The 15,382-nt window shown below is 40.7% G+C and overlaps 1 protein-coding gene across 3 annotated transcripts in view; it reads left to right on the plus strand.

The window, feature by feature from the left end:
* The window catches only part of DHRS12 (dehydrogenase/reductase 12), a 345,812-nt gene that overhangs the window by 260,036 nt on the left and 70,394 nt on the right, over nucleotides 1-15,382 (plus strand). The window lies entirely within an intron of this gene.

A 15,382-nucleotide genomic window follows, 5' to 3' on the forward strand; every position in this document is an offset into this window, starting at 1 on the left:
TCAACCACCACTCTACGTCTTCCAGTCGAAAGGGTCTCGCTTCTTCGCCAACATGTCAACTCATTGGTGTCAAAGAACAGAGCTACAGCCGCAGAGGTCTTGAAGGTACTAGGTTTGATAGTGGCAGCAATTCTAGCCATTCCACTTGCAAGGATGCATATGCGAATTCTTCAATGACTCCTGTTCGCTCAATGGTCTTACCAGAAATTGCCAATGAACCATATGATTGTCATCACAAACTCTTGCAAGAGGGACCTTCAGTGGTGGTTGACGTCTCTTTATGTCACAATATTAAGACCCTTTGTGCCCCCCCCCCCAGTAGCCACTGTGACCACGGGCACTTCCCTGATAGGGTGGTGGGGGGGGCATTTTCAGGGAAAGACTGCCCAAGGCACATGGACAGATCAAGACTCACAACTGCATATCAATGTTCTGGAGTTGAGAGCAGTACTTCTGGCGTTGCAGTACTTTCAGGACTCTCTTCCTCTAGGGACAATTGCAATTCAGACAGACAACATGTCAGTGGTCTGGTACTTGAACAAACAGGGCGGAACCAAGTCTTATCCCCTTTGTCAAGAAGCCCTCAGGGTATGGCAATGGGCTGTGTCATCCCAGCGTTTTCTGTTAGCAAAGCACATCCTGGGAAAATCCAACATGATAGCGGACAAGCTGAGCAGGGCAGTCCTTTTGCCTCACGAGTGGTCTCTCAACCAGCGCGTTGTGGACATGATTTTCCGCAAATGGAGCCATCCTTGCTGTGACCTCTTTGCCAATCACATCAATACCAAATGCAGAAGCTACTTTGCCCTAATACCACCTCTTGGACATCCCCCGAGAGACACACTCGTACACGATTGGCCTCCGGGTCTCCTACATGCATTCCCTCCAATTCCGCTGATGCCCAGGTTTTACAGAAAGCAAAGTCGCTGGGAAGGACTGTTATCCTTATAGCCCCCCATTGGGCTCGACAGATTTGGTTCCCTTTTCTTCACCATCATCTGCTGGAGGATCCATGGATCCTGGACCCAGTTCCAGACCTCCTGACACACCCGTCAGGGGACCTCCATCCTTCATTGCAGTCTCTAAAGCTGACTGCTTGGCTGATCCACTTCCCCAAATAGCCAGGCTTCATTCGCTCTCAGATGACACAAGACAATTTCTATTGTCTTCTCATAAGCCATCCACCAGAAAACTATATCATAGTAAGTGGAAAAGGTTCTCCATTTGGGCCAGTACAGAAAAAATTGACCCTTTCCGAGTACCTTTTTCGTCCATTTTAGAGTTTTTGACAATGATTTTTAAGGAAGGAGCAGCAGCTGCCACAGTTCGGGTTCAGTTAGTCGCCATATCTAATTTCCACCTTGGATTGGATGGGTTAAATATTATGGCCCGTAAGTTATCTAAGGTTTTTCTCAAAGGTGTTTTTCACATGAGACCTCCTGTCAAAATCCCTTCTTCTCCCTGGAATTTGAATTTTATGCTATCTCAAATAATTCTTCCCCCCTTCAAACCAGCATCATCTTGTGATCTCAAATTTTTGTCCCGGAAAACTATTTTTCTAGTGGCCATTACTTCTGCCCGCAGAGTGTCAGAACTTCAAGCATTATCTATCAGACCTCCTTATATGATTTTCCATGCTAATAGAGTATCTCTCAAAACAAACCCTCCTTTCTGCCTAAAGTCTGTTCTGAGTCTAATATCAATCAGGTCATTGAGTTGCCAGTCTTTTTTCCCCAACCATTCAAACAAATTGGAATACTTTCTGCACAAACATGACGTGCAGAGACAGCTCAGATTTTATCTTGATAGAACTAAGGATATTAGTAAATCAGATCAACTCTTTGTATCCATTTCGGAGGCCAGAAAAGGTAGACCAGTGGCTAAAACAACCCTTTCAAAATGGTTATCGGATTGTATCTCATTTGTTCATGCAACTGCTAACATACCTTTGCCACACAAAGTAAAGGCTTATTCAACCAGATCCACTTCCACGTCTTCTGCTTTTCAAGCTAAATTGCCCCTTAATAACATTTGTGCTGCAGCCACTTGGTCTAAGCCTCATACCTTTATCACTCATTACAAAGTAGATAAGGCTTCCGGGGACAGGTCTTCCTTTGGTTCTACAGTCCTGAAAAATTTACTCCCGTGAGCCACCCAGGATTGCGGGTGCTAGGGACACTACCCATCAGTGAGAATAAACGCTGAGATTTAACAACTTCACAAAAAGAAGTTATGTACTCACCATACCGTTCCATGTGAGTTGTTTATCTTGCATTTATTCTCACGTCCCTCCCTCCATCCCACTCCTGGCTGACAGTTGACCTAGAGGCTAGTAGCATCCTGGTTGTTCAATACTTCTTCTTCCTTCTTGGGGAGTGCACCCCTTACAGGGGCATATATACACGCAGCAAACAAGATCTGAGGTAATTCCAGTAGTGCATCATGGGTTAAGGAGCTTGGTCTCGAGCTACTGACAAACTTTGAGCTTTGCTATCAGCCGTGTCGGAGCCGATGATCAGCTCCGAACCCATCAGTGAGAGATAAACAACTCACATGGAACATTATGGTGAGTACATAACTTCTTTTTAAGCACTACTTTCAAAAACCCAAAAACTATTTACAAACACATACATGAAACATAAAGTTTCTGGTTTAGTTAAAAACTTAACTAAACCATCCATCCACCACCTCTCCAATACCAAACAACACAAATTATCCATCTCTGCTTAGAATATAGTATAAAAACAAAAAAGAAGAGCATTATGAAAGCAGCTAAAGAAATCTGAATCCATGAAATATACATTGGAATGAGAATGTCTAATATATCTGAAGCTGTATGAATATGTCACATATGATAATAGCACCTCTAATACATAGATATGCCAGAAATACACATCAGATCAAAGTATGTATAAACATTAGAAGCTGAAGGTTAAGAAGATTGTCATTATTTCCAAGACTTTTCAAGAAACATCAGATAATTTAACCAATTTTGTCAGTCTATCTAGCATTTTTCATGTAAGGATCTGTTGAATATATAAATATATATATATATATATATAAAACACTTATTACAACATAGCTATTATATTTTGCAGTTATACACGTATTACTCATATGTATTAACAATATCTGTGTTGACATCCTTCATCAGGAAGGGGGGAGAGAGAGAGTGAAAAAAAGGGGGCCTCACAACCCTCTGTTTAGTTACTAAAGGTTTAGTTATATAGCATAAGTCTGATGTTAATATGCATAATGAGTTTTCTAATGCAGGTCCTAGTACACTTGACATTATTTAGTTACTAATAGTGTCACTGAATCTGCAGAATATATGGATCCATAAGAGAACATTGGCATTTTCAAAGGAGTTAAACACTTTTATGAGAACTAATTATTTACCATTTAAACTATCTAGTGAAGGATAACAGAATTTCAAGAGAAAATAATTCTAAGTACAACTATTTAACAAGTTCAAAAGGTCAAATGATGTCATCACTGTTGTTTCCTCAAGCTGCAGCTTCATAAACTAGGCTCATGCGCAACAGAAGTTGTCTCTAGTGAAGAAAAAAGCATTTTCGGCAGGAAATTCAGATCTTGAAGCTTCTAGAGTTTACAGAAAGCAACAAAAAGCAAAACAAGGCAATGATACTTCTAAAAATGTTAAAATAAAACTAACATCTCAAGCCAAGAAGTTAAATGACTTTACAAACCAGATGAACCTTAAAGATATACATGGTCTAAGAGAACATTATTCCTTATTCTATACTCACTATTAATATGGGTTTGGTACCAAGCAAACATTGATAAGGTCTTTGTATCAAATAATATATAGTCTAAAATAAGTGACGTATCTATAATGACTTGTCCACTTTTGGACCATAATGCTATAAACTTTACATTAACTGCACATACAGATGATTTAAGATTTTCACAGAGAATTCCTGCTTACATAACTATGTTAAATGACTTTAGGGAATGGATAATGAAAGAAATAGACATGCTTATGGAAACAAATGATAATGGCGAAGTGACTGATACTATACTGTGGGACACTTTTAAAGTTTATATATATATATATATATGGTAGAATAAAATCTTGGTACCTTACAAAAAGGAGAGAGTGGGACAAAGAACATTTAGACTTACAAAAAAACGTAGACGAGATAAAAATTGACTCAAAACCAAGTAAAGTAGCACATAACAAAATTACTAAGTTAAATCAAAAATACTTAGAAGTTCAGAATCATAAGGTAGCCATAAACCTGGAAAATTGAAATTACAGTCTTATGCTCTAAATCCCAAATATCTACATAAAATAACGATAAGATAAAAAAAATAAGCAATCAAAATTTAATTAATGAGATTAAATATAAAAGTGATGGTTCAGTTAAGAGTACATCTAACTTAATGGGCATATTAGAAGTGTTCAAAAGCTACTATAAAGATATAAATAATAACACACCACTTTTGGTGACAGATAATGTAATAAATACTTTTATTCAAGAAAATATAACTACTAAGATGTCAATGCAACAAAATAACATATTAAATAAACAAGTAACACTAAGAAGTGAAAGAGCAAATAAAACATTTAAAAGATAATAAAGCTCCAGGGCTGAATGGAATAATTCCTGAACTACATAAATTTTTTCCTGAATATATAATAAAGAAAGTGCCTTTACTATGGTTAAACAAAAATGTGTAACACCCCCATCGTGGAAATACTCAATTATCTCCCCCATATTAAAATGGACCCCAAATCTTGTGATTCATATAGGCCAATTTCATTACTAAACACTGATTATGACATTTTCATGACAATATTAGGTAATAGGATAAAGAAAATATTACCTAATCCTAATACATAATGATTCCTCATAGAAAAGTGCAAGATAACATTATTAAATTACTATCATTAATAGACATAGCATGCAAATACAAAAAAACAACTAACTATTATCAGCCTAGACATAGAAAAGGCTTTTAATTCTATTAGTTGGTCTTATCTACAAAGAATTCTGATTGGTTTTGAATTCTCCTCAGATTTTGTCAACTTATTAATGAAAAATTGTAGTGGGGTACAAGCTTATGTGAAAATCGTATCATGTCTATCCTCACCTCTAGAAATCCTCAAGGGAACTAGAGAAGGTTGTCCTTTGTCACCATTATTGTTTGCTCTTTCAATGGACCCTATTGCTACATATAACAGAAACAACCAAAATATAAAAGGCTTTCAAATGAATAAGGACTGTTGTCATAAGATACAATTAATTGCTGATGATATGTTGTTAACATTGGGCGATATTGATGGTTTTTTGCATGATGTTATAAATACCTTAAGCAAGTTTGAAAGAATTTCAGGGCTTAAATTTAATCATAATAAATCCAAAACATTACTAATTAACAAAAATATCAACAAAAACCTAAGAGAGAATAGCCTGTTTAATTGGGAGAATGATGTATTAGAATATGTGGGTGTCAGTATAAAGAGTTCATGGAAAGAGTCTGTTAAACTAAACTACAATAATTTAATAACCATCATTAGTGAAGTAATCAAAAGATGGAATAAAATGTTCTTCTCAATGGAGGATAGGCTCTCTTTAATTAAAATGATAATTTTACCTAAAATTTTGTTTTATATATAGTCATTGATACTAACCCCTCCCGAAAACTTATTTAAAAAATTAGATTCCATGCTACTTAATTTTTTATGGTTCCCCTTAAAACCTAGGATTGTATTGTTATAATTATGTAATATTACATTGGATCACACCTACCTATATATCTGACTGGAAAACAATACATGAGATTCATATAACTGATGTCAGAACTATAGAACATCAGTTTAAGGAACAATATGGAATAAGTAGAGCTGATTGGCTTTTACATTAATTTTGTTTATTTAATAAGAAGTTTGATCATTTTTTTATGGCATTAATCAAATGTTTAATAACTTTAAAAATATAACTGAGTGAGTGTAATTACAATATTAAACAATTTCTATTTCTTATATTCCGTATAGCACACTCCCCTGATTGCCTAGATTCTTTCAACATCAATGCAATGCAAAAATTAAAGGAAAATAAGTTGATATTCTGGCATCAGTTTATTGAAAATAAGAGTATTAAACCACTAAACTCTCTTTTATGTAGTTTTGATAATAGTCAAGACAGTTGTTTTTTTATACACTCATTACAACAGATTATAGAAAACAAAATGAGAGTATCAGACAGCCTAGAGACTGACTCTATACCTAGTTTGATTCAGCTTTTTATTAGGTGTCTTGAAAAGACAGATGATCAAAAATTAAGTATCCAACCTGTCTATAAGATACTAAGAAAAGACACTCTAAAGTTTGACTCAGATTTTTGGAATTACTATGTAAAGATTAATGGAGAACAAATATCTAATAGATCCAAAAAACTGTTATTGAATTCTACATATGGTACCTCTTCTTCATTATATTGGAGATTGTATACATGGAAATTTATGAATAGGAGTTTCTATACTCCACATAAAATAAATCTTATACTCAAAAACAATGAAAGTAAATGTTGGAAATGTGATGAATTACTAGAAGCCAACTGAGTTCACATGTTCATTGAATGTAGAAATGTTCAATACTGGAAAGACTTCAGATATTTTGTAAATGCTTTATGGTCTGATAACTGTCATATTTATAACTCACTAATCCTGTTCAATGTTCCTAAACCTAATGTAATACCTAAATGTCAGATTCAGTTACTCTGGTCAATTCTTGCAATTGCCAGAAAAGTTATTACTTTGAACTGGAAAAAGTAAACAAGATTTGATGTTTAAAGATCTTATTAATTTAGTGAAAGTTGTTTGTAAAAAAGAACTGCAAACCATTTGTTATAGAACTCATAACATTACTCATAAAAATAGCATGGCAAAAATTGGAAAACCTTTTGAACAAATACTGATAACTTCTCTTGGATAAAATGATTGTTTATCATGGATGAATGTAAATATTGTAAATAGTTTTGTTATTGTTTTATTGTATTTGTTATATGTACATTTGCGTATGTTTATAATGAAAACAAAATAAAAATGTTTTTGAAAAAAAAAAGAAAAGCATGGGATATGCCATAGCTGGGTCACATGTTGTTGTCAGAGTATTATGTTGCATTCTGTAACTGGGTCACATGACACTGTGTTATCGCAGTTAGGACACTCAGTTTTGCCCATAGATCTGATGACACCAAATAAAGTTTTACTGGCAAGACGCAAAACCATCCAGAATGGCATTATTTTTATTACTGTACTGAAGGGAGCCGAAACACCTCTTTCTGAAAAAAGGACTCCTTATCCACATAAAAAAAAAATCATCCCTATCTATATTCAAGCACAGCTTTGATCTATGGATGGGAAGCAGAAAATTTATCCCAGGACTGCCCCTGCACTACTAATGGACATAGGCAATTCCTAAATGCATTATCCCATGCATGTGCCCCCCCCCCCATATTATGGAATAGATAAGACCAATCTCTAACTAAATGGGATGGTTAATTTGAGCACAAAACAATAAACTGGCTAGGTTTAAAATGGCCTACAGGGGCAGCTAGCCTAGTACTTGCCTATGAACCTATGAATAAAAAGATGATTAATCTGAAAACATTGGAAGTAATGTGGCAAACAGACTTTGTAATAAGTGGGCTGAAATAGTTAGAGAAAATGTATTTAAAGTGTTTCTATTCATTTGCTCATAGATGAAGGAGGGATACCTTGTCATGTATTTTCTGAGTGTAGGAGAGAGCATCAAAGAATGACTAACCAAAATAATCTCAGATAGTTCCTTTCAGAAAACAGTTATTATGGGATGAAAATCTGTGTATAAAATGAGCTGTATGACAAACATCAATAGTGCATGTTTTATATTTCTGTTTCTGTTATTTTTTTTTTTTCATTTACATGTTTTGAGTAAGTTAATCCTGCTGAGTTGAGCCCATTTACAACAGAGACCTAGATAGAAAACCTTCAACTATCTAATATTAAAAAAATACTCATTCAAATGTTCTAGGGGCAAATCTGTGTGTGAAATGAGCTGAAACACTACCAGGAAATAAGTAAATAAATATTGTATGTGAAGTTGTTCAATCTCTCCGTTTGTTCTTTACACTTGGGTTCGGAGCCGATCCATCGGCTCCGAGTCGGCCGCTTTCCAAGCTCAAGATCTTTGAGTTAGCTTGAGGCACAGTCCATATCCCATGATGCTGTCCTACCAACCCCAGGTCTAGTTTGCCGCTGCAATGGATCGCATGATCTTCAGAGGAAGCTCGGGCCAGTAACCTTCTTTACTATATTTAAAGAATTTAAAATTTCTTCTTATGCTATAATTAGTTAGTGGCTTGAGTGAGATTTCACATATTTCCTTTATTTGTTGTTTAGTGAGTGGATTGAAAGTTATTTTTTGTCTTCTAATTTGGAGCGGTTGCTCCTAGGCCTTTAGCCTTTCTTGACTTGCATTTACTTGACAGGGCTCTGTCAAGTTTAATTTCCTATCCCCTTATATTTCTTAGAATTAGTGCATTTGAACTTTTGTGTAACATTCTTCTTATAGTCATTACAGTTCAGGGATCTGCACTTTTTAAGGAGTCCGTCGCTTCAATTTTTTGATTGTTATCAGGGATCTGATATTTGTTGTAATTGTTATAATGTCGGAGAAACAAAAATATGTTTTTAAAAGATGTGACTGTGGACAAAAGATGTCCATCACTGATAATCATGTTTCTTGTGCGTACTGCTTGGGTCCACTACATTTACAAGAAGATTGCTCTATCTGCCATTCCTTCAGTGGCAGGGTTTTATTAGAGAGGCGAAGTAGATTGTTCGATAGAGGGCTGTTGAAGCCAGATTTCCAAGAAGCTTTAGACAAGACTGACCAGACCTCCAAGTCCTCAAAGGGGTCGAAGTCTTCTAAGGTGTCATTGGAGCATAAGTCTTCTGTTCCGAGCACCTCTTGGAAGACTCGGTCGCCGGCTCCACAGCTTTTGGAGCCGTGCACCGAGATCTTACCTCGGAGCCAAGTCATTGTGTTGGAGCCGGTGTCTGAGATTTTGAAGTCCCCGATCCTTAAGTCGGTGGCTTCTTCGGGTCCTTCAGTCCGTTCTTCCGGTACCCTTTCCGACATTGATGTGGACCGTGTGGTGCCGAGACCTTTGGTGAATCCGGCCCTGGCCAAATTGCTTTCAGGTTCGACCCAGTTGGCTTCGAAGCCTATGACGTCCCCCACTACGATTTCTGCTCCTCCTCCAAGGCCAGTTGAGCTTTCTGAGCCAGAAAGAGAGGATCCGATAGTGGTGGAACCCTCGGAGCCGAAGCCTGTTCCAGTGCCCTTGGCTCCGTCGACCTTGACTTCTTCAGTTCCGATCGAAGAGTCTCGGACCCGACACTCTCTCGCTGGTTCTGGGGGAGAGAGTTGAACTGACGCTTCAGTTCCAGAATTCGGTTCCGTCCTCTGGTTTAGAGCCTGTGGTCTTGGCCCCTGGGAGGTTGCCGTCTTCTTCAGAACCGGCGGACTCCTTGGGTCGGGAAGATCTTTCCTCTTCCTCCCCTAAAGGGCCAAGTTCTGTCCCTACACCACAGGGTCCCACCAAGCGTCGAGACCCAGAGACTCATGTAACCCCATTGGGTGACCCCTGCTTGACTGAGACTTCGCCAGACGCCCCCACTGATGAAGTCTCCAGAAAAAGATTGTGCAAGATGAGGCATTTAGATTCCCCTCAGGAATCCTTGACATCAGACACCGACTTAGAGGAATCAGAAGGGTCCCCACGGTCCTCCTCTGAGGATTTTTCATTTGGAGACATCCTGGAAATATTAAGGCAGAGGGGTGACTGGCAGTCCCTTACCCCTACTGAGGATGAGTCCATGCTCCTGAAGACCTTTGGGTCTCAACCTTCCACCTCCTGGGTTACTCCGCCCTTTGCCGAATTAATGGACTTGGTCGCTCAAAGGGCGTGGGAGTCTCCTGATTCCATGGAACTGGTCCGTCGGAGGCCCAACAAATTTATCACCTCCCCTCAAGACAGGTCTTTTCTTACGAAGGGAGTCCCCATTGATGCCATGGTCTTGGCAGCGGACACCAAGAAAGAGATATCAGAAACCACTTCTTCTGTTCATCCTCCTAATAAGGACTCTAAGACTATGGACAGATACGGGAAACATCTTTTAGATTCAAGCATTTTTGCAGTGAGATCTTTCAACTACTTTTCACCTCTTACTTCTCTCAACAAGATCTCCTCAAAGAGCTTGGAGATACCCTACAGGGCAAAACAGATGATGCTGTTTCAGAGAAAGTAATGGCACAGCTTACACTTAATTCTATTGTGAACTCGTCCCATGCGTTTAGGCAGCAGGTTCTGAGACAATCCTATGCTCCTTTGCGGAAGCCTTCAAATCTTCCTTTGTTAATAACCCATTTGATGGCTCTTCCTTGTTTGGGCCTAAAGTCAAGGAGACACTCACTAGATGTGAGCAGGAAGGGAAGACTCTATCTGCTGTAGGAGTCCATTTTTCCACCCCCACTAGACCATACCCCAAAGGGCAGAAAGGTGGAAAAATGTGGTTCCGAAAGTCCCAAGGAGCTGAACACACGTAGTGAACCCCCCTCCAGGGGCAGAAGTGGGGGGTATAATGGTAGACGCCACCCAGGAGGCAGAGGGGGTCCGCAGAACCAGGGTGACAGGGAGCAGTTCCTTAGCAAGCCCTATCAACGCTTCTGAGAGGAGGCCCAACCGTCCTGCTCTGGAGGCAGTCGGGGGTCGCTTAGCTTTATGCCCAGATGCCTGGCTAGGAATTACATCAGATTCTTGGGTAAAAAGCATAATTACCAGAGGTTACATCATTCCCTTTTCAGAATCCACTTCCATTCTTACAAGAATCCGAGACGTTCCACCCAGTCTGCAGAATCTAGCAACCATAGAAAGTCAAGGGCTGCTAGAAAAAAGAGTCATCCAGCCAGTCCCGGCGGACCAGATAGGATCCGGAATTTACTCCAGGTTCTTTTTAGTTCCAAAGAAAACAGGGGACTGGAGGCCAATTTTAGACCTCAGCAAACTAAATACCTTTGTCAAAAAGGAAAAGTTCTGGATGGTCACGCTTCAATTGATACTTCCATTTCTCAAAACGGGCGATTGGACGCCCTCTATAGATCTCAAGGATGCGTACTACCACATCAAAATGGCCAGGTCATCCAGAGATCACTTGCGTTTCCGGCTGGGGGCCAGTCACTACCAATTCTGAGCTTTGCCCTTTGGTCTCACCACAGCCCCAGAATGTTCACCAAATGTATGGCAGTGGTCACAGCTCACCTGAGACGTTTAAGATTCCGGGTGTTTCCATATCTCAGCAACTGGCTCCTCACCACCACCACCACAAGGCATCAACTAATTTGCACCAGAGATTACACTATCAACCTGTGTTCCAGGTTGGGCATAATCTTAAATTTTGAAAAATCTGCTTTATTGCCGTCACAGCATATTTCCTTTATAGGAGCAGATCTAGACACCACCACCTCCCTGGTCATATTGCCTCTAGAAAGAGTAATATCTTTGCAAAGTCAAGTGTCCTAGTTGTTAATGGAAAGGAGAGTTCTGGCATTCCAGGTCCTGAAGCTGCTAGGCACCATGGCAACTACACTTATAGCGGTTCCTCTGGGACAAATGCACATGAGGATACTCCAATGGCTACTATTCACACAGTGGTCTTATCAACAGCTTCCAATGTCACACAAGATGATTCTGACAAATGCTTACAGAAAGGACCTTCTTTGGTGGTTGAACAGCCACTAAGTTACTGTAGGTTGCCCATTTATGCTTTCCCCTCCCACAGCCACAATGACCACGGATGCTTCCCTGTTACGGTGGGGGGGGGGGCTATTTCAGGGAAGAACTTTCCAAAGCACTTGGTCAGACATGGGGTCTCATTTGCACGTCAGTGTCTTAGAGTTGAGAGCGGTGTTTGTAGCATTGCAACACTTTCACAACTCTCTACCTTGAGAGACGTTTGCAATACAGACAGACAACATGTTGGTAGTCTGGTACGTCAACAAGCAAGGGGGAACCAAGTCTTACCCCTTATGCTGAGAGGCCGTGAGACTTTGGCATTGGGCTGTATCCACCGGGTGCTTTCTGATAGCAACGCACATACCCGGGTCATCCAACGTGATATTGGACAAATTGAGCAGAGCCATTCTGTTGCCCCACAAGTGGTCCCTCAAAGAATGAGTGGCGAAAGGATATTCCACAGATGGGGCCAGCCTTGCTGCAACCTTTTTGCATTCCATCTGAATGCAAAATGCAGAAGCTACTTCGCCCTATACCCCCCACTGATGAAGTATCCAAAAATAGATTGTGCAAGAGGAGGCATTTAGATTCCCCTCAGGAATCCTTAACATCAGACACCGACTTAGAGGAATCAGAAGGGTCCTCACGGTCCTCCCCTAAGGATTTTTCATTTGGAGACATCCTCAAAATATTAAGGCAGAGGGGTGACTGGCAGTCCTTTACCCCTACTGAGGATGAGTCGGTGCTCCTGAAGTCCTTTGGGTCTCAACCTTCCACCTCCTGGGTTACTCCGCCCTTTGCCGAATTAATGGACTTGGTCATTCGAAGGACGTGGGAGTCTCCTGATTCCATGGAACTGGTCCCTCGGAGGCCCAACAAATTTATCACCTCCCCTCAAGACAGGTCTTTTCTTATGAAGGGAGTCCCCGTTGATGCCATGGTCTTGGCAGCGGACACCAAGAAAGAGATATCAGAAACCACTTCTTCTGTTCATCCTCCTAATAAGGACTCTAGGACTATGGACAGATACGGGAAACGCATCTTTAGATCTGCGACATTTGCAATGAGATCGCTCAACTACTTGACCCACTTTACTCGTCTTCAACGAGATCTCCTCAAAGAGCTTGGAGATACCCTACAGGGCAAAACAGATGATGCTGTTTCAGAGAAAGTAACGGCACAGCTTAACACCCTTAATTCTATTGTGAACTCGTCCATGCGTTTATTTCTTATGCAGCCGATGGATCGAGCCAGGCAGCAGGTTCTGCGATAGCTCTGCGGAGACAATCCTGGATGCGCTTATGCTCCTTTGCGGAAGCCTTCAAATCTTCCTTTGTTAATAACCCATTTGATGGCTCTTCCTTGTTTGGGCCTAAAGTCAAGGAGACACTCACTAAATGTGAGCAGGAAGGGAAGACTGTATCTGCCGTAGAGTCCATTTTTCCACCCCCACTAGACCATACCCCAAAGGGCAGAAAGGTGGAAAAATGTGGTTCCGAAAGTCCCAAGGAGCTGAACACACGTAGTGAACCCCCCTCCAGGGGCAGAGGAGGGGGTATAATGGTAGACGCCACTCCGGCGGCAGAGGGGGTCCGCAGAACCAGGGTGACAGGGAGCAGTTCCTTGGCAAGCCCTATCAGCGCTTCTGAGAGGAGGTCCGACCGTCCTGCTCTGGAGGCAGTCGGGGGTCGCTTAGCTTTATACCCAGATGCCTGGCTAGGAATTACATCAGATTCTTGGGTAAAAAGCATAATTACAAGAGGTTACATCATTCCCTTTTCAGAATCCACTTCAATTCGTACAAGAATCCGAGACGTTCCACCCAGTCTGCGGAATCTAGCAACCATAGAAATTCAAGGGCTGCTAGAAAAAAAGAGTCATCCAGCCAGTCCTGAATACAAAATGCAGAAGCTACTTTGCCCTGTACCCCCCACTGGGGGACAGCCCATGGGACTCACTTGTACACGATTGGCCCTCGGGTCTCCTATATGCCTTTCCTCCAATTCTTCTGATTCCCAGATTCTTACAGAAAGCCAAAAGCCTGGGAAGGACTGTTATTCTAATGGCCCCTTTTTGGCCTTGGTAGATATGGTTCCCCTTCCTACAGCAATACCAAGTGGAAGAACCTTGGGTTCTGGACCCAGTGCCAGATCTTCTGACTCATTCGTCGGGAGTTCTTCACCCCTCTCTTGTCTCCCTCAAACTGACAGCTTGACTGCTCCACTTCCCAACCTAGCCAGGTCATATGATTTGTCTCCAGCGGTTCAACATATTTTAGTTTCCTCTCACAAAGTCTCCACCAGGAAACTTTATAATAGCAAATGGAGGCGATTTGCTCATTGGGCTTCTCAGCATGGTATTGATCCCTATGTCGCCCCTATTCATAGTATTCTGGAATTCTTGACTTCGCTCTTTCACGATGTTGCTGCAGCTTCTACGATAAGGGTTCAATTAGCTGCCATATCTAACTTCCATGTGGGATGCAGTGGCTCAAACATTATGTCACACAGATTATGTAAAGCCTTTTTGAAAGGGACTCATCACCTTAGGCCATCTGTCTGACATCCTGTTACTCCCTGGAATCTGAATTTGGTGCCATCTCAACTCATTCTTCCACCTTTTGAACCTGCATCATCTTGTCCTTTGAAGTTCCTTTCTTGGAAGACAATTTTCTTAGTGGCTATTACTTCAGCTCGTAGAGTTTTTGAATTGCAAGCACTTTCTATCAGGCCCCCATATCTAGTCTTTCACCGTGAAAGAGTGTCTTTAAGAACGAATCCTACCTTTCTTCCTAAGGTCTGCTCCGAGGCAAATTTGAACCAGTCTATTGACCTTCCTACTTTTTTCAGATATCATACTAGTAGAATGGAGTACATGTTACATAAGCTTGATATATACAGACAGTTGAGGTTTTACTTAGACAGAACAAAAGAATGTAGTTAATCTGATCAATTATTCATCTCCTATGCAGACAATAACAAAGGTTTGTCGGTATCCAAAGTTACATTGTCCAAATGGATTGCTGACTGTATAAAACTTGCATATTCTTCAGCTAAACAACCTTTAGAACGTGAGGTGAAAGCTCATTGTACTAGGGCTGTTTCTACATCTTTAGCCCACGCAGCCCGTCTACCTTTGGACACCTTTTGTGCAGCTGCTACTTGGTCCAAACCTCATACGTTTATCACTCATTACAAAGTGGACAGAGCCTCCCTCCAAGGACAGAGCTTCCTTTGGTTCCACTGTTCTCAGGAATATACTCCCATGAGCCACCCAGGATTAGGGTGCTTGGGACGCAACCCCACGTGTAAAGAACAAATGGCAAGATTGAACAACTTCACATAAAGAAGTTATGTTCTTACCATAACGTTCCATGTGAGTTGTTCATCTCGCCTTTGTTCTTACACTCCCTCCCACCTTCCCCCTCCAGGTTATGGAAGAACTGGTATGACTGGTGGTCTGGTTGGTCTTGCTCATGTCCTTCTTTCCAACCAGATTTTTGTTTAGCTATTGTAAATAGTTATGTACTTTGTACATTGTTTATAATTGGTTGCTTAGTGTGTTTTTTATTTCTG

This window comes from Protopterus annectens, chromosome 5.part0 (assembly GCF_019279795.1).
Source record: "Protopterus annectens isolate FY-2018-M chromosome 5.part0, PAN1.0, whole genome shotgun sequence".
NCBI lineage: Eukaryota > Metazoa > Chordata > Ceratodontiformes > Protopteridae > Protopterus > Protopterus annectens.